This window comes from Pinus tabuliformis, chromosome 5_1, assembly GCF_031772625.1.
Source record: "Pinus tabuliformis cultivar Carrire ecotype Pingquan chromosome 5_1, CPIR1, whole genome shotgun sequence".
In the NCBI taxonomy this organism is placed as follows: Eukaryota; Viridiplantae; Streptophyta; class Pinopsida; order Pinales; family Pinaceae; genus Pinus; species Pinus tabuliformis.
In genome coordinates this window covers 753201468-753222931 of record NC_142305.1, presented here as the reverse complement: position 1 = coordinate 753222931, position 21464 = coordinate 753201468, and positions in this window count along the sequence as shown.

Genomic DNA, 21464 nt, shown 5'->3' with positions numbered 1-21464 from the left:
GCTGACTCATCATCTCTGCTTACATCTATATATGGATCCCTCATCCCAGAGATCCAGGGGGCTGGAATTTTGTACTTTGCAGAGAATTGTTGTTGGTTTGAGATTGAGATTAGTGCATTAGGTGATTTATGCTTTGTTGGAGGTGAGGAAGGGATTCCTTTGCTGGGAGGTAGATGCTGGATCAGGAGTCACTTGGTTGTATCTCCTCTTGGACTTTCTTATCATATCAATAAAACTATTTGAGTTTCTCCTACATGCTGTGTATCAATGATGTTTTGTTATATTTGCATGTTTAGCTTAATCTGATCCTAAGCTTTTTATGAATGTAAATCTATATCTTCGTGTAGTTTCTCTCTTCTGTGATCTTGCAGGAATTCGATGAAGCTGGGCCGGTAAGGGAGCAGGGAGCTGGGAGCTATTGAAGAGAGGAGCGATTGGATCAACAAACTAGCGCAAGACACAGGTTAGTTTATCCTTCCTCTTCGTCTACATTTCATAAAGAAGAACACTCAAGTAGTTTTTCCTTGTTTGTTGCTAAGGCACTGTCACACCTTAGAGTGGGATAGGGGCGTTCTGAATAGATACTTTTCCCAACAACAATGGGTTGAGCCGAGACTTAACCTCTTTTGATATATGGTGGCTGATTGGTTTATGACCATGGGTAGAACATGGATGATGAGATAGGCGTATACTTATCCTTTGACAGACTTGAGGTATGGCATATTACAGACGTGATGGAGGACCTAGATGTGGCACATTGAGAGTCAGTTTGATGAGAGGATCTGTTCATTTTGAGGAGATGGACCTCACACATATGGATGATGATGTTTGGATAGATGTGACTGATTGACATGAAACACATTGACACCAACATCATGGACAACATGTTGCGGATGAGATGGAGATTACTTCATGGACCTCGGCATGGCTTACTTACATTTTGATGGAGATGGGATGGATTATTAATAAAGTTGATGTTGTGAAAAGATGCTGAGAGAAACTATTGATGATGGCATGGGGAGGTGCATTTTCATGATTTGAGCATGATAGTTGGACTGATCATCTCACTAATTCGATTCATGGAGCTAACAGTGTACTAAGATGTGTTGAGTTGAGTTGGAGTATCATGGTAGGAGTTCACATGGGGACGATACACGATAGGGTTGACACGATATATGTTGCAGTGATAGAATGTAGCTTGAGTTGGAGGGACCAGCATTCCACAGTGGGGAAACATGTCAATTTGCAACAGATGTGGTTGATGATCATGGATTGAGGAGACTTTCCTATTTATGGAGGCATGAACCTTTAGGGTTTATGTGATGATGGAGTAGAGATGGGAAGCATGGACATTTTGTAGATGCTGTAGATAGAAAAAATTTGTGATTTTGTATGATGATGTTGTCGAGGACAACAACCGTTTAGAGTGGGGGAGTATGTCATGCCCACGAGCTGAGAATTTACGATGTGTGATGGGGCTGTGGCGAAACTTTGGTTAAAGGAGATGAATCGAGATGTGCAACAAGATGGTGCATTCAGTTAAATGCACCCTGGTAGGAATGCAACAATGATTTGTGATGACGAGTTGCGACGAGCTACTTTGAGAGCCAAAAAATCAAAAATCAGAAAATCAGCTATGGGAATGTGTGACGAGTTTATAAGGAGTGTAGAAAAACCGAACGAGTCAGTGGGCCGAAGTGCAAAGTGACGAATTGGGTGAACTAGAGCAACCTTTGGTATTTTGTGGATGAAATACATGGTCGGCCTGGGCAAGCTAACCCACCTTACTCCTTGAATGACACGTATATATAGGAGATGAGTGGGAGGAGCAAGGGAAATCATCCTACCAAGTAAGTTCAAGTATAAGGCATGGGTCGAAGCACTTGGATGAGCAAGGAGGACGAGAAAACCAAGAGGGTGAGTTGCAGGCAGACTAAGGGTTGCAGTAACGAGCCGAGGAAACAATAAACGAAGGTTTCACATGCGTTCAGGGTAGGCGAGCTGGAGATGGGGTGACCCTGCCCGTGGGTGAGCTGCAGGAGGGGCACATCTAAACAAAGCTATGAACGAGTTGAATAGGTCGAATGGGCTGAATGACCTAATGAATTAAACGGGTCGAACGAAATTCTGAACGGGTCGAACAAAGTTCTGAATGGGTCGAATGGGTTGAACAACCAAACGAGTTGAACAGGTCAAATGAAGTTTTGAATGGGTCGAACGAAGTTCTGAACGGGTCGAATGGGTCAAACGGGCTGAATGACCAAACAAGTTGAACGGGTGGAACAAAGTTCTGAATGATCTGAATGAAGCTCTAAACGAGCTGAACAAATGGGGAACGAATCAAGGGCGAGTTGCATGACAGGCATGGGCCACCCTGAATGACAGACTTGGGCACTGCTAAATGGGCAGGCTGAGTTGAAGTGTTTTGGACAGATTGTCAAGGTGAAACTTGGGGTTTGTTAGCAAAGGTTGTGTATGTAAAACACTTGTAAAATACTGTTATTATTATTATTTGGGCAAACTCGAACCAGGGAGTTGCCCCTCCCATTAAAAGAAGTTATTTGTTGTGGATATTTATAAATGATGACGATGAATGTTATTTCCGTTGTGTAAAATAATGAATCCTTAGTGCAATTGAAGAAAAATATCTAAGTGTTGAATGTTAGGAGTAGTTCGTACTTGAGAGTATTGGTGAAAATAAATTGGCTAGCAGTGTCGCACTTGCCTATGTGCGATTGAAAGACTATCGCCAGGATAACAGTGTGACACGATGGAACTTAATGACGTCAGTGTAGCGTGTTATAATCATAAATCAGGATAGTCTGAAAATAATACCCTCATGATCTTGGAGTGTATATAGATAATGAAAAATCACGATAGGTTAATGTTATTCTCCATATCATCAAATTCAACCCTAAACATATACATTGCAATACAATGCTCCATCTTCTCAGCCACCTTATTATCCAGGCTCACCGCCACATATATTATCGTAAATAAATTTATCTAAAATCCTAACATTATACTAGAGAATCCATATTTATTATCACAAAATGTGATAATCTATATTTATTATTACATATTGTGATAGATATATGTTATTTGATTAACTGTAATTTGAGTAATTTAATAAGGATGAGCTAAAGTTGTTTAAGATCTCTTCTCAAAGTTGTTAGTTATAACTAAGTTGAAAGTTTACTTTTTTATTAGGAAAAACATTATATATATATATATATATATATATATATATATATATATATATATATATATATATAATGTTTATTAGTTTTACTTATAAAAGTTGATTGGCATATCAATCATGGAAAATAATGTCTTTGTGTATATCAACTACATTTAATAATGTGGTTGGGGAAAGGTAGAAGAAAAATATTGGAAAGCATAAATTACCATTTTATTTATTTAAACGAATTTCAATTTGAATTTAATATACATGCTAAGAATTTCATTTTTTTTGTTTTTTTTTTATATAGTATATTTATATATGTATGTCATGATTTTATTTTTACTAACTCAAAGAAGAATAATTTAGATAGCTAGGAATGTTTTGTAGGGATTAGGATATTAAAATTGATAGATAAAATCATTAATTAAATAGGGTAAAATTTTGAATAATAATTTTATGATCACACTTCCAAAGGATATGACAATGGTTTTTTCTATGAACTTAGTGGCTTATTATTCAAGTAAAAGAGTTCAACATTGTATTTTGAAAAAAAAAAAATAGAAAAAATTATTAATTTAAAAGATATTGTCAGAAAATTGTATTTAATTTTTTCAACATTATGTTATTAAAACAAAAACTAGAACCATTGGTTTATATAATAAAGTTCATTGTGAAATTAAGGTTAAGAACATTGCTTCTTCTCACATGGAGCTTCATACTATCGACCCATTCAATCACTACATTTGGATCAAGGTCTTTGATTCTTCCTCCAATAGGATCATGAAAACTTGACTAAATTAAGAGGGGACGGGAGGGAAGAGGGGGAATGCGTTTAGTATATTTATGGACATTAAAATTATTTTCATTAATCTCATTAACTGAAACATTGCATGAGCATCTTAACAAATAATGACCAGCATATTGAATATGTGAACAAGAAGTAATAAGTTAATCAAAACATCACATGAGGACATAATAACAACACATATTGACACTGGATATATGTGGAAACCCATAAAGGGATAAAACCACGATTTCATTATCTTTGTGATGCAAATGCAAGCTCCTACTCCTTATTACCTCTGAGTTTTTGTAGGCTCCAACCTACAGGAGGTAGCTGCCTCAATTTTATGCAAGCTTCAAATACAAGGAAGCTCCAACTCCCATACATTTTAGCTACAACCCACATGAGGCTCCTACCTCAACAAGCTCCATCTTGATATTTATCAAGCCACAACTTGAAAGGAGACTACAACCCCCTAATGAAAACAAGAAATAACAATGTGTTGGTTGACCTAATCATAAGTTTTGCATATCTCCATCTTCATTTCTGGCTATTCTTCCCTTCAAATCTGCTTCACATAAGTTTCAAATGTGCCAGGTGAATAATGCATAATACCTCAATTAGCTCTTGCACATTCTCCCACTCTCTAACCCCATTTTGCTTAAAAAAAAAACATATTTTATAAAGCTAATTTGTTGGTTTTTTGTATTCCACATAAGAATATGAAGTGAACAAGCTTGACTCTTTGCCTTCCACTCATTCATTTCCAAACTCTTCGTATTTCGAATATTATAAAATAAATAAGTGGTCCACCACATATTATTTCAGCCATCTATAATGATTAGGTGCATCAATATCAACATAGTGTCAAAAACAACAATATACGACAAACACATATGCAAGCATTCTCCAATGTAAACAATATGCACACCACATATGAAAATAATGCAAGCATATGTATGCAAAACCCACTCTCCAAATCCTTCTATATGTTCAAATTCATCTTTTCTTGATGCCATTACCTCAACCTCCTGAAGTCATGTCTTGTTTTCCTGTCATGGAATCTTGCCTTTGTTTTCATGGAGTCTTGCCTTTGCTATCATGGAGTCTTGCCTTTCCTATCATGGATTCTTGCCTTTGCATCAAAACAATTCATCTTAACCACAAATTAGTGTCACCAAAAATTCTTCATTAAACAATCTTTGCAACATTATCCAAGCATCAAGTCATCAACATGTCATCAACACAAGAATCAAGCCATCACCATGGCATCAACACAAGAATCAAGCCATCAACATGCCAACATCAATGTTCTACCAAACCATTAAGGTATTTGTTCCTCCTTTGTCCCTTTCTCCTGCATACCTTGCTCCTCTTTGATTTTTGTTCCCTGTGTTTCTAGTTTTCTTGATGTTCCTTTGCCATCAATGGAAATATTACCAACAATCTCCCTCTTTGGCATTGATAGCAACACATTTGTCATCCCCCTTTCATTCTGAGAAGTGTCTTCCTTCCTCTGATTACCTCCCCCTTTGAAATCAATGGCAAGGGGGTTACATATGTCTTGTAGCCCTTCAATCAACATTTATCAATTTTCTGTTATTATGGTACAAAAAAAAATATGGTCTTCAACTGACTGTAAAAGAGTCCTCTGTGTAACTAGCATCACTGCATTAATGCTCTATAACTTGCAATGTCTCTACATAAACAATGTTGACACTATCATTGAATGAATTCCACTCCATATGGCTTATTAAGGCTCTTCCATATTCAATGAATGCTGCTCCATATGACATATAAACATTACTCCAAATAAGCTACAAAATGTTTTAACATTCTAAGAGAGGTGAAAAATATTGTTATGAGAGCACTCTGATAGCAAGAATACTATGGGGAGAACACTTTGTAAGGAAAGCATTGTGTGCATGAGAAATGCATTTATTGATTACTACAATGAACATATGCATGCTAAAGTTATCCCTATCATAGGTAATCCATACCAAGATGATAACAAAGTGCAGTGAGCGGAACCTCATTGATTGAGTTGCGCCCTTAAAAGAAGTTGACCAGCACCACTATAGAATAGTTAAGAAGGCCACCCAATTTCATTTATATTGGAAAAAAGCTTTGTATAACCCTTCTGAATCATATATTCTGAAAACATAGAAAGAGCACAATGTAAATTCCAATATTCTATTGTCATTTGTTTCAAACCAGGCTCAATCAGTAACACAACAATCCTTTCACAGTCTTTTTTGTCATGAGCACGCTCAATGAAACTGGCTTCAAGCAAACCCCCCAAAATGTCATTAGAAGCCGTGAGCATTTACAAGAGGAGATTCCTTTGTGAACCGAATTGTAGTGACAACTGAGACCTCCTTGCTACCACCAACTTGTGGTTAATATAGAATAAATTCTGGAAATTTAAGATCAGCAACAATCGTATGATTCTCTACCACTCGACCACGCAATATAATTTTGAAATGGATTGGAAACTCAAGATATAAAATAGAGGCATATAAACGAAGAGAATGGCGTAGGCGATTTGAAATGTGTTTTTCACTGAGTTGTTTCTTGTTCGCAACATCGATTTTGTCAACTTTAGGCCCTCCCCTTAATGCAATATCCTATTTGTCTGACTGAAAGTTAAGCTCAATTTGACCATCATCATTTAGCCATAAATTATAAATCATAATCCTTGCGCCATGTGTTCCAATATCATCAAATTGTTTAAGTAAATCAGCCTCAATTGAGGCGTAGCATGTCCTGTTGCGTTTTTGTCCTGTGACGTTGGCCATTTTTTCACAGTTCCTTTAAGTGGAAGGTTTGCAATCCAACCATAAATTCTTGACGATAAGGATTTCTCAGTACTTTGGGGCTTCTAGATTTTATGCATTTGATCATGCACATGTCAATATGCTCACCAAGAGATAATTAAACACTGTAAGCACTCCATGGTAGATATATCATCTATGAAAGAAACCTCGGAAGCATATAAATATTTTGGCTCCAGCTCACACACACCGCCACAACGAAAGTCCTTAATGCAATTCCATATATTTCAACTTAAAGTTGTTTGCAAGATTCACCTGGAGCAAGATCCGTCGCTACAATGTAACCATTGTTATTTGAAGTCGCCAATCCATTGCAAAGAAAAAAAATGATATTGTCTCACTGTTCTTGTTGAGAATACCAATTAGGGCACAAAACCTTAATTTGTACCAATAACATTATAATGGATGAAACCTTATAGTTTGGAGGGAGCACTGTATATTGACAGTCTGCCAATCAAAACCCCGATGTTTTCTTGCCTATTGCACACTTGGAAAAATATATTCTACTGTTGTATTTTGACTCCATATATGGACGACCTTAATGTATATCTAAATATATCAACACATCATAATATCCACGCAAATATAAAAGCATTAATAACGCCATGTATAATATCAACGCACCAATTCCATAGGTACGAAATAACTCACTATTTTGCTACGATGTAATATATGTCAATGCCAATTAACGCACATACCTCCTCATATCATCGCCACAAGATAATGTAACAATGTTTGCATGGTATATTCTCATGTATGCTGCTCTTAAATATAGATACCAACGTTTCTCCATATAAAATAACGCTCTTCAAGTGAACATTATTCTAATACGCTACATATGTTCTTGCTCCAATCCAATACATTCTCAGTGCAATCTGATATGATACACCAATCACTACATACCAATATGCTCCTATGTTCTTTATTAATACACTGATACCACTTTGTTCCAATGCTACGTATCCATATGTTTCGTTTACCATGAATGCTTAGAAGTTTGACCACAATGAATGCATTGGATTATCAAAATGAGATAATTAATGTGGAATATAGGATACTCTCCTCAACGTGTAGTAAGCACAATCATATCAGTGAGATTTTAAAAAAGTTATCGCCAAATGTCATTTCCCTTTTATTTCTTTGCTTAATGATGTGGAAGGAGTCCTTTATAGGAATAACTTTCCACTGAAAATATTATTTGTTGAAACCAACAAGTGTCCCTTATTGAGTATCCATATAGATAAGTTTTGCAAGAAGCTCAAAACAGCATTTCCTGTGTGCGAAAAAGTTTTATTGATTTTTTTTTTTGTTTCGCTTACTTCTCCACCACCATCTCACCATTCAGCAAGCTAACCAACTAACGAGCTAGTAGCCAACCCACTGTGTGTTTATTTTCTTAGCCTGTCGGGTTTGATTCTCACAACGCCTCAAGTTCAGGCCCACTCAACCAAGTTTTTCACTTCTGTAATCCAGGCACACATCTGATTGTGGCCTTTAAACATCCCAACATTATTTCTAACACGTAGCCAATATTCTTAATATTTACCCAAATAGAACATGCAAGGAATAGAACATTCAACGTCTAACCAAAACCTGATGACACATCACATTTAATTATTACTTGCAACATGTGCCATATCCTGAGAAGCAACGTTATTTTTTTACATCTGACAGGCCTAGGAATCTTTAGGTTTATAATTTTCCTCTAATTTAATTTCTTTGTGTCCTCAGATCTGCTTCTCTAAGACTTATGCCACAAATTCGTAGATCTGCATTAGTTGAATAATGTTCGCTAGCTGCTGGCATTGAAAATATATATAAAGTTAATTATTCAATAACAACGCATTAACAAATAATGAATTATACCAACGTTAGACGTATGTATAGCTATCAATAACGCCACTCAATTCTGCAGGTATGTAATAAATTATAACAACATTGTCATATAGTATATTTCAATAGCATATACATTGGATTCACTGTCATAAAACAATTATATTTGACCATGCAATAAGCCAAGGCAAAATCTCTGCTATGTGGCAATGAACTATTTTACCATGCAACTATATATGAGCCATTGTATCCGAGGCATGTATATTAACCATTGTATCCAACGCAATGCCAATACACACTCTCCCCAATAAATGCTATGGAGTGTACATTAAATAGTAAATTATACCCAATAAATGCAATCTGATACCAATTATATATGAACGCATTGCAACCACCCAAGGATTTGGTACCAATTCAATATTCTGCAAACATAATATATTAAAGTTGTCAATGCTATATTGTATGGTGACGCGTTATTTGTCTCTCTGTCTCTTGCCTTCTCTGGTGACATCTTTGTCCATTCTGTCTATCCAACAATGCTGCCCATGATATATATCCAACACACTTGAAAACGAAGTAATGAGCGCAAATCTCGGTAGTTCCTCCAAATGTGATGAACGCTCAACATTCCTTTCACCATAATAATTCATGTAACACACAAAAATAACTATGGAAATAACATTTATGCATCCACTCCCTGTCTCGTAGCACTTGTCAAATGCATGTAGCACTTGTCAAATGCATGTACTGTTACATTTTAAATCAATGGTCAGACATATGATTTTCTTAGGATTCATTTCAAGTCGAGCATACTGTTATACTAGACATATTTGTTGATTTGGCATTCTTTATTTGAATCTACTATGAAATTTATATATGGAGTATCCACGTTTGTTGGGATGGGGTCCCCTAGGGGCAATTTTTGGAGACTTGTATGAAGCTTCTACACGACAGCAAAGCTGTGAAAGGGTTACAAGAACTGATAAACATGTGTGATGGTAAGGAAACTACTCATGAAGGGCACTACACACTCAGAAAGATAGGCAAACACAAGGCGAGGCGTGAGATGAGGCTCACTCCGCAAATAGGAGAGTATGAAATGGACTAGGTCATTTTGGATCTGGGATCAGATGTGAATGTTTTGCCTAAACAGACATGGGAAAGAATGGGGAGACTTGCATTGATTCAATTAAGGATGGCCAATCAACAAAATATTATCCCTATGGAGAGATTGAATGGAGTAACAATAGATATAAAAGGCGCGAGCACAATGGCTGATTTTGAAGTGATAGAAATTCTTGATGACAGCAATCCATACCCCATGCTCCTAGGAATTGATTGGGCTATTGACATGAATGGAGTAATCAATCTGAAGAAGCCGACTATGTCATTTGAGAGGAAATCGCTTCGCATGGTAGTACCATTGGACCCAATAGAAGGACTGCATTATACTAAACCGGTCTGCGATTATGAGGAAAGTGATGATGATTTGGACCAGATCTATAAGATAACATTGTGAGACCAAGATTGGGTTAATTTGACTACCAATGGATGCATTTCATGGGACCGCGAAAGTTCCTTCACATCAGACTCGGATGAGGAATTGGAATATTGGCAGAATAGGTTGCATGAAGTATCTACGTTGTTCTGTAATATGATGACTAAATCGTTGCGATGTATATCATCGGAGGTAAGAAGTTTTCCTTATTATGATGGTCTAACAGCTGTAGATAAATTTTTGGATGCATTTGAAAGGGAGGTACCAGAGAAGTATCAATTTCAAGCTTTGGATTTGGCGATGTGCCCTACGCCCGCAAGATAGTGGGGTACACATAAGTACAGTTTTGATGAATGGTGTGAGTACAGAAGAATGATGAGATTGTGGTTTGGTCACCCAAAAGTTTGGCTAACAGAGAAATATGATGGAAGAAATGATCCATGCAATCATTTGGAAAAATGGACTAAGGTTTATGGAACGATGCTACAACTGGAGTGGGTGCATGTTTTCTGTCACACTCTAGACATTATTCCTATGAATTGGTACTTGGAAACAGATCTCCACCATGACATCGTGGAGTGGGATATTTTAAGAGAGGGATTTTTTATGACATTTAGCTTTGAGGATGGGTTCGAATGCATTGATGAAGTGCTGCAGGAGGTCAAGGCAGTGATCTTCAGAATACCGCAGAATCCTTTGGAACTCATTCAACTATATTGGAGCACCCAACTGCACCATGCGCTGGAGTGCTATAATGTGGTTGTCGAAGAAGAAGATGAGGATCCAAGGAACATTAATATCCCAGAGGTAGAAGGCCGCTGCGAAGTGGAGGGACCACAGATAGAGAATCCATATATCACCGTGCCACTAAAAACTAGACAAGTGAACCTTGGCACAGATGCGGAGCTAAAATTTGCGAAGATTGGAGACTACCGAGATGATGCCCCAGTAGATAAGGTCGTTGAGTTGCTCCGTGAGTATCGGGATTTGTTCCCTACAAAGTTTTTAAACTTGTAAGGAATCATAGGAGACTTAGATGTAATGAACATTACCTTGAAGCTAGACGTGAAGCCGATTAAGCAGGGACCATATCGCCTCAACCCCAAGTATAAGGAAAAGGTCCGCTTAGAATTGGATAAGATGCTGGAAGTAGGTATTATTGAACCAATGGAGGAGTCTAATTGGGTGAGCCCAACCGTAGTCCAAGAAAAGAAGAAAAAGGGAGAGATACGAATTTGTGTATATCTTAGAAATCTTAACGATGCTTGCATTCATGATTCTTTTTCGACACCATTCATAGATGAAGTAATGGATAATGTTGGAGGGTAGGAGGTCTATTTATTCACGGATGGCTTCTCTAGATGCCATCAAATTAAGATCGCGCCAGAAGGTGGGAGTAAGAAAACCTTCGCGATAGAATGGGGATGCTTCCAGTACACAGTGATGCCTTTTGGACTTAAGAATGCGTCGGTGATCTTCTCGCGCGTAGTCATCACAGCGTTCAAAGAGCTCATTCACAAATTTCTGGAGGTATATTTTGATGATTAGACAGTGTTTGGACTAGTAAAGCGCCATGTAACTAGTTTGAGCTTGATGTTGGATACATGTTGAAGGTATTAGATCATGCTAAATTTGAAGAAATTCTTATTTTGCGTCCCTTTCGGAATATTGTTGGGTCATGTTGTGTGAAAGCAAGGATTAATGGTGGACCCTACTAAGATCATGGTTATAGTCATTTTGGAGGCACCAAGAAGTTTTAAACAACTACGCGCAACACTGGGCCATACAAGATACTATCAGAAGTTCATTAAAAGTTATGCCCATATTACAACGCCTATGGAGAAACTAGTGAAAAAGGATGCTACATTCTGTTGGGATGAAGAATGTCAGCAGAGTCTGGATGTATTGAAGGAGAAAATGGTCACCGCACCGATCCTAGTCTTCCTGGATTGGAAGAAGGAATTTCATGTGCATGTGGATGCTTCATGTATTGCGCTAGGAGTAGTGCTGACACAGGTCGGTGAAGGAGAATTGGATCACCCTATAGCATTTGCAAGCAAGAAGTTGTCTAAGGCTGAAAATAATTACTCGATGATAGAGCACGAAGGTTTGGCTATGGTGTACGTGCTCAAGAAATTCAAACATTACCTGCTAGGCGGACATTTCAAGATGTACACAGAGCATTCTACATTGAAATGTCTAGTTAATAAGCCTGTGTTGGTGGGGGGGGGATATGCAAATGGTTGTTGTTGTTTAAGGAGTCTGATTTCGAGGTAATTGTGTAAGCTAGGGTAATTGAATGTAGGGTCAGACCATCTGTCATGCATTGAAATAGGAGAGGAACCTAACAATTTGAAGGAAGGGATGCCTGACGCATATCTCTTCATAATGCGTGTTGCGGATAACCACTTTGTGGACATTATCCACTTCCTGACTACATGAATGGCTCTAGAGGGATACACAATGAGCAGAAGAAAGATTTGGTGGTGCGCGTGGCAGACTTTTCAGCTATTGCAGGCCACTTGTATAAAATGGGATCAGATGAAATACTGCGACGTTATGTGCCTAATTTTGAATGAAACAGTACCCTTGCTGAAGCTCATGGAGGAGTTGCAGGAGGCCATTATGTAGGAAAAGCAACAGGGTAGAATATTTTGCGCATTGGGTTGTGGTGGCCGACACTGCATAAGGATTCTAAAGCATATTGTAGGGCATGTGATCCATGTCAGAGAACAGGTAGGCCATCGCGGAGGGATGAACTGCCTCTGAACTCATAGGTGTCATTATAGCCATTTGAAAAATGGGCAATTAATTTTGTAAGACCAATTCAACCTCTAGGCAAGAAGATGGGTGCGTGATATATCATCACCGCGACCGAATATTTGACCAGATGGGTGGAGGAACATCTTGTGAAGGACTGTACAAGGGCAACAACAATGAATTTTTTATTTGAATATGTGTTGACTAGGTTTGGTTACCCGAAGGTGCTAATGAGAAATCACGACGACATTTCCTAAATGAAATGATCAATGCGCTGACATAAGAGTTCTAGTTTTATCATCAGAAGAGTATGCCATATCATCCTCAGGCCAATGGAACGATTGAATCTTTTAATAAGACATTGGAGAATTTGCTGACAAAGGTTTACAATCCACAATGGAATGATTGGGACGTGTGCATACCAGGAGTGTTATGGGCTTATAGAACTACCTATAAGAAGCTTACTGGTCAGACACCTTTTAGGTTGGTCTATCGCATAGGAGTTGTGATACCTATGGAGTACATCTTGCCCAGTCTATGCATAGCAGCTTTCATAGGAATGGTGGACCATGGAGCCTTAGAAGAAAGGCTCTTGCAGCTAACAGAGCTCGAGGAAGATCGACACATCAAACTATGCACCTTCAAGGTAAATGATTTGGCTTTATTATATGACAATAAGTTTGATAAGTTTCTAGGAAAATTTCAGATGCACTAGTTGGGGCCATATGTTATCAAAGAGATTACAGATGGTGGAGCAGTTCAGCTCATGAATTTGAATGGAGATCCATTTCTAAGGAGAGTAAATGGAAGATGATTGAAGCCATATACTGGGGATCCGGTCCAATGACTACATGATAGTAGCATAGTATTAGCGCTCTAGGCAGCTGCAAGGAGGTGTGGGACTATAAAATACACTGCTTGGTTTGTAGAGCTGTGCAACAGGGGGTTTGTGCAAAACAAGATGGTGGCACAGTACCAGAAGAAGCGCAAAGGAACCTATGCTATAGGGGGAGAGACCACGCAGCACAGCCAGAAAGTAACCGTTATAGTCATTGTTCATGATTTGACTACCAAGAGATGATTAAGAGGAGGGGGGGGGGCAACATTTAAGGCATTTAAGGTTGAATTTAAGAGTGAAATATTTGGAAATCTACCGCCAATTCAACATTTATGGACAGATTTTCGGAGCAAAAGTAGAATTTGAATTCGAATTTTCCTATAAGATACGCACGGGCATCCAACAAGAAACACTTTGCATCCTTAGAATTTTTGTTTTGTGTTTTCTGGTGTGCATGAATAGTGAGTATTTTGAATCTTTAATCGCAAGCCCCGCATTCGACAAGTTTCCTGAGTTAGATCGAAAAGTCATTACTAACATCATGTTAGGACCAGGTCCCACTAAAACCGCTAGCAGTGGAGGAACTATCACCTCTAAGAAAGCTGCTCCAGAGGTGATGAGCATGGAGGTTCCAGCTGTAGTGCCTATGGTGCTGAGGTTGTCTAGGCCAAAGCCTATGTCGGCAAGAGAAGTCCCAAAACCTAAGAAGGACAAACAGAAGAAGCCCATACTGGTGCGCGAGTCACCGAGGAAGCACGCCGCTACACAGGCCCAGAGGAAAGAAAAACCAAGCGCAATAGAGAAGGGGAAAGTGGTGGACTTGGAGGCTGAAGAGGGCATGAAGGACATAGACACCGAGGGGGTGGATCATATATGCAAATTTCTAAATTACATCCCTCCACGGAAGGGGAAATTGAAGATCCCTAAGGATGCATATGCGAGACAATTCCTCCTCAATACGCCCCTATTACCAGAGAACCTCACTTTTGAAGGTCTATGCTTAGTGCGGATTCCCCATCTCAAGCTGGAGGACTGGGATTTGGCGAACCATGAGTGGTTCCCCCACCTTGCTATAGACACATATATGAAGAGGGTATTTTATAAAGAATTAGGTGTCACTACGTTGGAGCCCATGGAGTGGATTTGTGGAGTGAACCAGTCGAGGTTACTGAACTTGTTGTGGGTGCCCCACTACCATCGCTCCAACATTAACTTGATTGTGATCAAGCAATTTTTGTGCCTGGTGCATGACGGATGCTTGTGGATGAGCACGCTGATCCCTATCACCGATATGTTCATCCATTGGATCACATTGTTGCTACACTCACGGTTGAATCCACCAAGGAGTTTAGCAGAAAGACGAGTGAGCGTGACCTCACGGAGAAGATGAAGGACAAGTTCAAGATTGCGAAGAAGTTACACGGGTACTCTATTACCTCAATCACTGACCCTGCGGTAAAGGTTGCCACGCAGATCCTTGCTGGCAAGGTTATGAGAAAATGTCGTGCGGACGAGGTTCCGATGCCAGTGGTTTCTTTGGCTGCACAGTGCGCGGAGGGTGTGTAGTTCAACTGGGCATGCTACCTGTGTAGTGAGTTCCTCATGAACTGCCGAGAGGCATAGACGAGAGAAAAACATTCCACTATTTTTGGCTATTTCTCTTGATTGTGCTCATCGCCTGGGATATACTATAGGACAGCTAGTTTCCTCCGGTGGAGAAATATTTGCTAGAGGCTGCAAAGTTTGCATCTCTCTAAGCCAAAAAGGATGTTGCATGGGTCACAGAGACCAAAGTCTTTTGGGTGCTGATGGAGGAGAGCATTCACATGGTCATCAACCAGAAGCTGCGGTTGTCACCAATCGTGTTTGAACAACTGTCTAGATACAAGGAGTTCAAATATGACTTCCACCGTGTATACATCCAGGCACGGAAGGATCCACAAAAAAATGGTTTGACCTACCCTACCTCACTACAGATGATGCTATTGATGATGTCATCAAGCACTGGCTGATAGATTGGCATTCTCCATATGATCTAGCTGTAGGGACTAGCAAGTCCACATAGAAGAAGAAGAAGCAAGCAGCTAAGCAGAAGGTTCAGCAGTTGGCTGAGAAGCAAAGAAGAGAGGTTGAGGAGAAGGCCCGAGTGGAAGCGGAGTGAGCCACGAAGAATCTGGTTGAAAAGGAAGAGCCCGACTCTGAGTGGAGTGATAAGTCTCCTTCGCCCCAAATGGAGGAGGAAGAGTAGTCAGAGCAGGGTGGCGGTGGTCAATAGGAGCAGAGCACTCCCTTCTGAGTGAAGCGGTACAGGGAACAAGAAAAGGAAGGGTTGCAGAAGAAATCAAAAGCCACCATGCCGTCGTTGGACCTGATTACTTTGACAAACGACAACCTAGATGAGATATGCGATAAGGTGCGTGATACGACTGCAGAACTGCTACAGTAGTTCGAGTAGCAGCAATAGCAGGCGCTGAGTACTATTCATAAGGATCTATGTGAGCTGCAGATTCAGGTGAATATGATCTAGGTAGGCACAGGGTAGATCATCGCTACATCAACAAGTTTGGCACTAGGAACCACTCAAGCAATAGAGATGGTTTGATCACTAGATCTCCGGGCAGTCGCGCTACCAGATGGAGCCTTAAGCACAGAGGTGGCCATTGACAAGGATATTGTCAGTTCTCTGAAGACCATCAGCCTCAACTTGGCCATGCTCCCCAATGAGTTTCTTCACGCGCTACAAGAAGGTGTGATAGTAGAGTTTAAAGCTTAGGAGCAATACGCACTAAGACTTATAAGTGAATACAGAGTAAACAACGAACATATGTTCGCTAAGAAGTTAGAGGTGCTAGAGGCATAGAAGAAAATTCAGGCACAGAATGCCCAGCTTGCAGCCGCACTGGCAGAAGCCTGCAGAACAGTACCTGAACTGCATATACCAGAGGAAGCGTCATTGGAGGCAAAGATAAGAAATTTGGCTGCAGGCGTGCATGATGCCAAGACTAAAGTGGCTAGATTTTAGTTTGAGCTAAACTTGAAGATCACAGAGTTGGAGTTGAAGTCACAGCCTTCAAATCTGCCAGAGGTAAGGGAACAGTGCGAAGCTGTTGTAAAGGATGGAGTCGCGATGGTGGATGCCGCGGTGGTAGACTGCACCGCACTTTTTGAGCAGGCAATGGAGGTAGTCACGGCTCAGGAAGATCCCACCTTGCAAGCCTTGAACACAGAAGCTCGCGAACTCCAGCAACAATACGATGAAGTAAGGGAAATGGTGTGCACCATTGCTACAGCACAATGACTTGCCAAGCTGCAGGGGGAAAAGTAGCTTCTTACACAAGTGGAAGCAGAACAGAAGAAAGAGGAAGTCCTTAAGGTCAGATTGGGGCCTTGGTTAGGTGAGGCCTACATCATCTCTGCCAACATTCAAGAGAAATTGGTAAATTTACAGAGTATGTAGTAGAAAATCAAGGAGGACATTGCAGGACTAGAAACAGAGCAACTAGTGGAGCAGATCAAGCAGGCGGCCATGCAGAGTGCTACTAAGGTAGCAGTGGCACAAGTAGAGCTAGGGGATCTTCACAGTAAGATCTCCATGCTGACCGAGTGACTTGAGGATGAGTCACGATCTTTGTGTTGGGGGCCTGTTGGGAGGGTCCCCTAGGGTCAATTTTGGGGAAGAAGCCCAAATTTTTTTGTATAAATATGTAAAGTCTCCGCAAATTGTGGTCACGGAGCGTATAGATAGCTAAAGTGTCATAAAGGGTTTTACCCTTCTTTATGTATGTTGAGTCAGCTTTTTGAGGATCTACCCATGGTCCATGGACCATGGGATTGTATAAATAGGTGTGTCTAAGGATGTCTAAGGAAAGTAATGAAGTTTGGTCTATGGGAGAAGTCTAAAGAGTTAGCGAAGAAGGGTAGGAGAAAGGCTCTGCAGCTATGTGCACAAAGACCTAGAGTAGAGTCCGCGATTGAGTGTGCAAACCCTTGCAGCTGAGTGCACAAGGAAGTCTTGAGTCTATAAGATTGAAATGATTATCAATAAACAAATTATTACAGAAATCCTTGTGTTTCGTCTATTTACTTCTGTTATGAATGAATGTTCTTTTATGCTATGATGAATGATGGATATATGAAATAATATTGTATTGATGCACGACTTTACACAATTTGTATTGTAACTATATGAATGCAATTGATGTTAATTGTTTACGCGATGACTATCTTGTTGTATGTTGAAGTTATCGAACACTTAAGCTGATCTAAGTAATTATTGGGTTATATGTAATCTTTGATGCGTGTAAGTAGTGGATTTTTCTATTCAGGGTCCGCAAAAGATAGTCGTAGACCTTCGCGAAGATATAGAGGCTGATAAAAGGGAGTTACATCGATAAGCTTTAAAGGCTTATCGATCTGTGTGAAGGCAAATTTAAGGCATAAAAGGACATTACACTAATCCACTGATCTCCTAGTGTGGAAAATTGGTTCTAGGATCCCACCATACTGCTTCGGGTGAGACTTCAGTCCGCGCTCCGTGGATTGATGCCAAAAGGGCTAGTAGTGTAGGGATTTGTTTGGAGAAACTAACTCTAAGCCTAGGCTAGGACCCTTTAAGCCAACAACGGTTCTTGGCTGATAAGATTTCTAACTCTCTGCTCCAAATTAATGACTGTTTTTGTATCTACCAACCCTGCTAGACTAATGTAACTCATTTCTTTGTCATTCAATTAATGTCGATCTGTTTGTTGCAGAACGAGAGTTTTGTATTTAAAAAAACTTTCTTCCTTTGTATATGAGTTTTCTTTACAAATGACCCCAATTGGAAGTTCTCCTGTGATAAGATGGTCTAGCATGCCTAGAAATATTTTTTTGTCTTATTTTTCTTCCTGATCCAAAGAGGCTTTTCACCACCATTGTCAATATATCCATTCATATGGACACCCTATTCCTTGGTTCTCAAGTATAGAAAAATTGCACATTCTAATGAGAACAATAATTTTGTGTAAAATATCAGGGCCACTTGATATGACAGAATAGGAATCACACCTTTATGTAACCACTTAATGAAAACTTATGTTTCTTCATTTCTTTCATCTAGTGTTTTTAACTGATGATGTAGCATGATATATTCACTTGTTCAGGCTTCATTGGTAATCAAAATTGTTTTCTGGTATAATCACATTTTAAAATTGTTTCAGGTATGCTACAATTTCAGTTACACATTTTCACTTTTTCCTCGAATTCATCCAAGTCCAAGTCCAAGGGGGTCTTGTTTATCATCCTGATCCATTCCAATGATGAGTATATTCAAGATTGTTAAAAGGTAACATAAAACCCTCAGAGCAACCAGGTAACACCAGTTGGGCCTCCAAAAAAAAAATTCTTGCTATGAGTCAACTATGTAGTTCTAGCATAAGATCTTTCAATGAAAATGTGTGTCTGTTTCTTCTTTAGTAACACTCTAATTTTCTTCTTGAATATATTGTGCAGGATTTGCTCATTCTTCCTTTGAGAATTTTCTTTGGAACTAGAGTTCTTCGATACAACTCTTTCCTTTAATGAATTTAGTACTTTGATTAGGGTTTTCTTCAACACATGAATTTTTAGTTCTCACATATCTTATTTCTCTTCTTAGGAATTTTTAAAGCTGCTCTCCCCCTTAGATACAATTTCTCTAGCATAGACATAGGAATATTCCTCTTTTTTTTTTTCATGAGCATCTCCCCCTGAGATCATGATGAATTCATTTTGTCATTGAAATCAGAAGCTGTTCATTTTCCTTCCTTTTCCAAACTTTAGTAGACTGCATTCTTTTGTGTGCGTTCCCTTCATTGTTTGATCTACTTGGAGTTGCTTCCATATTTTGTTTTGAATCCTTTAGAGTATTTTTCAACATGTAATATTTGGATTTGTGGCCAATATTTCTACATACATAACATTTTGTGTTGCCAAGAAATGCAATAAATGGTGTGCTCCTTCTTGAGTTCATACTTTTCTTTGCATACAGTTTGCATTCAAATTATTTATGCCTAAATTCGTTACACATATAATAATAACCATAGAAAGAGTTTATGTACCTGGTTGTTGATGTTCTCCTTTGTTTGCTTGTTGGATAGTACTTTCTTGTTTGCTACATGTTTTGCTGAATAGTCTTGATATTATTGTTCTTATAGTCTATTGCTATGTGTCCAGGTTCATGTCAATGGAAGCATGGGAATATATTCTCTCCTTTGACATTTTCCAAATTTTCTCAATTCATCTCTAGGAGAAAATGACCTCCTTTTATATGACCATTTCTTTGCCTTATTTTTTGGTTCTTGATGTTGTTGCTTATTTTTATTTGTTTCTTTACAAAACATGATGTTGTTGGACTATCCTTCTATAGGCCTTTTTAGAGATACTTCATTATCTTTTATGGTTGGCTTTGATCTCCTACACTTTTCTCATTTTTTCATAGAGACAACCTCCTCTTCTAGTTTCTTACAGAACATGTTCCTTTTATCTAACTCTCTTCTAGCTGAAATAATTTCATACTCTAATATTTCACACTATACCTCTTTCTCCTTTAGCTGATTTTTCATCACTTCTCCTAATCTTGTTTCTTTTTCAAGGTGTCTCTTCAAGCTAACAAATTCTTCCTTTTAATCTTGTTCTCCCTCATCACATATTTGCACAACTTTCTTCAGGTCTCCTCTCATTTCTCAGTATTTCTATCTCAACAAATTCTAATTCAAGCCTAGCCTGATCTTCATCCATATTTTCTTCATGAGAGTCAGGTACATCCACACATGAGGTTTCATTTGACTGGAAACTTTCCTTTTGACAGGAATTTTTCTCCTTTCTCTTTCTCTTTTCTTTCTCTACACTGCTGCTGCTAGCCTCTCCATGAATGAGCTACAATATATTCTAGATTTATTTTGCACATGTTAAATCTATGACTGTATCAAGATCCTTATTATGAAGATTTTTATACATAACACATTTTTCCTTAGCATTCCACTGTTGTTCTTTCAAATAGGGATAATCTTTGCAATAGCCATCACATACTAGTTTCCATACACCAGGTCCATAAGCTACTAGTTTAGATTTTACCTTATCTCTCCATTCATGAAAGTTTGTTGCACTCAACACAGGTACACTTTGATAGTCCATGATTCAACCAAATCTCCTTCAAGTTGTAAGGATTACACCAAAAGAACCAGCTCCAATACCAATTGATGAAAACTTGACTAAACTAAGAGTGGGGGTGAATCAATTTAGTATATTTATGGACATTAAAATTCTTTTCCTTGATTTAATTAACTGAAACATTCCATGAGCAGCTTAAAAAATAATGACCAGCATATTGAATATGTGAACAACAAGTAATAAGCTAGTTAAAACATCACATCAGCACATAATAAAAACACATATTGACACTAGATATACATGGAAACCCATAAAGGGAGAAAACCATGATTTTATTATTTTTGTGATGCAAAGGCAAGCTCATATTCCTTATTACATCTGATTTTTTGTAGACTCCAACCTACAGTAGGTTGATACCTCAATTTTATACAAGTTGCAACTACAAGGAAGCTCCAACTCCCATATGTTTCCTGTAGGCTACAACCCACATGAGGCTCCTACCTCAATAGGCTCCACTTTGATATTTATCAAGCCACAACTTGAAATGAAACTAAAAACCCCTTATGCAAACCATAAATAACAATGTGCTAGTTTACCTGGTCATA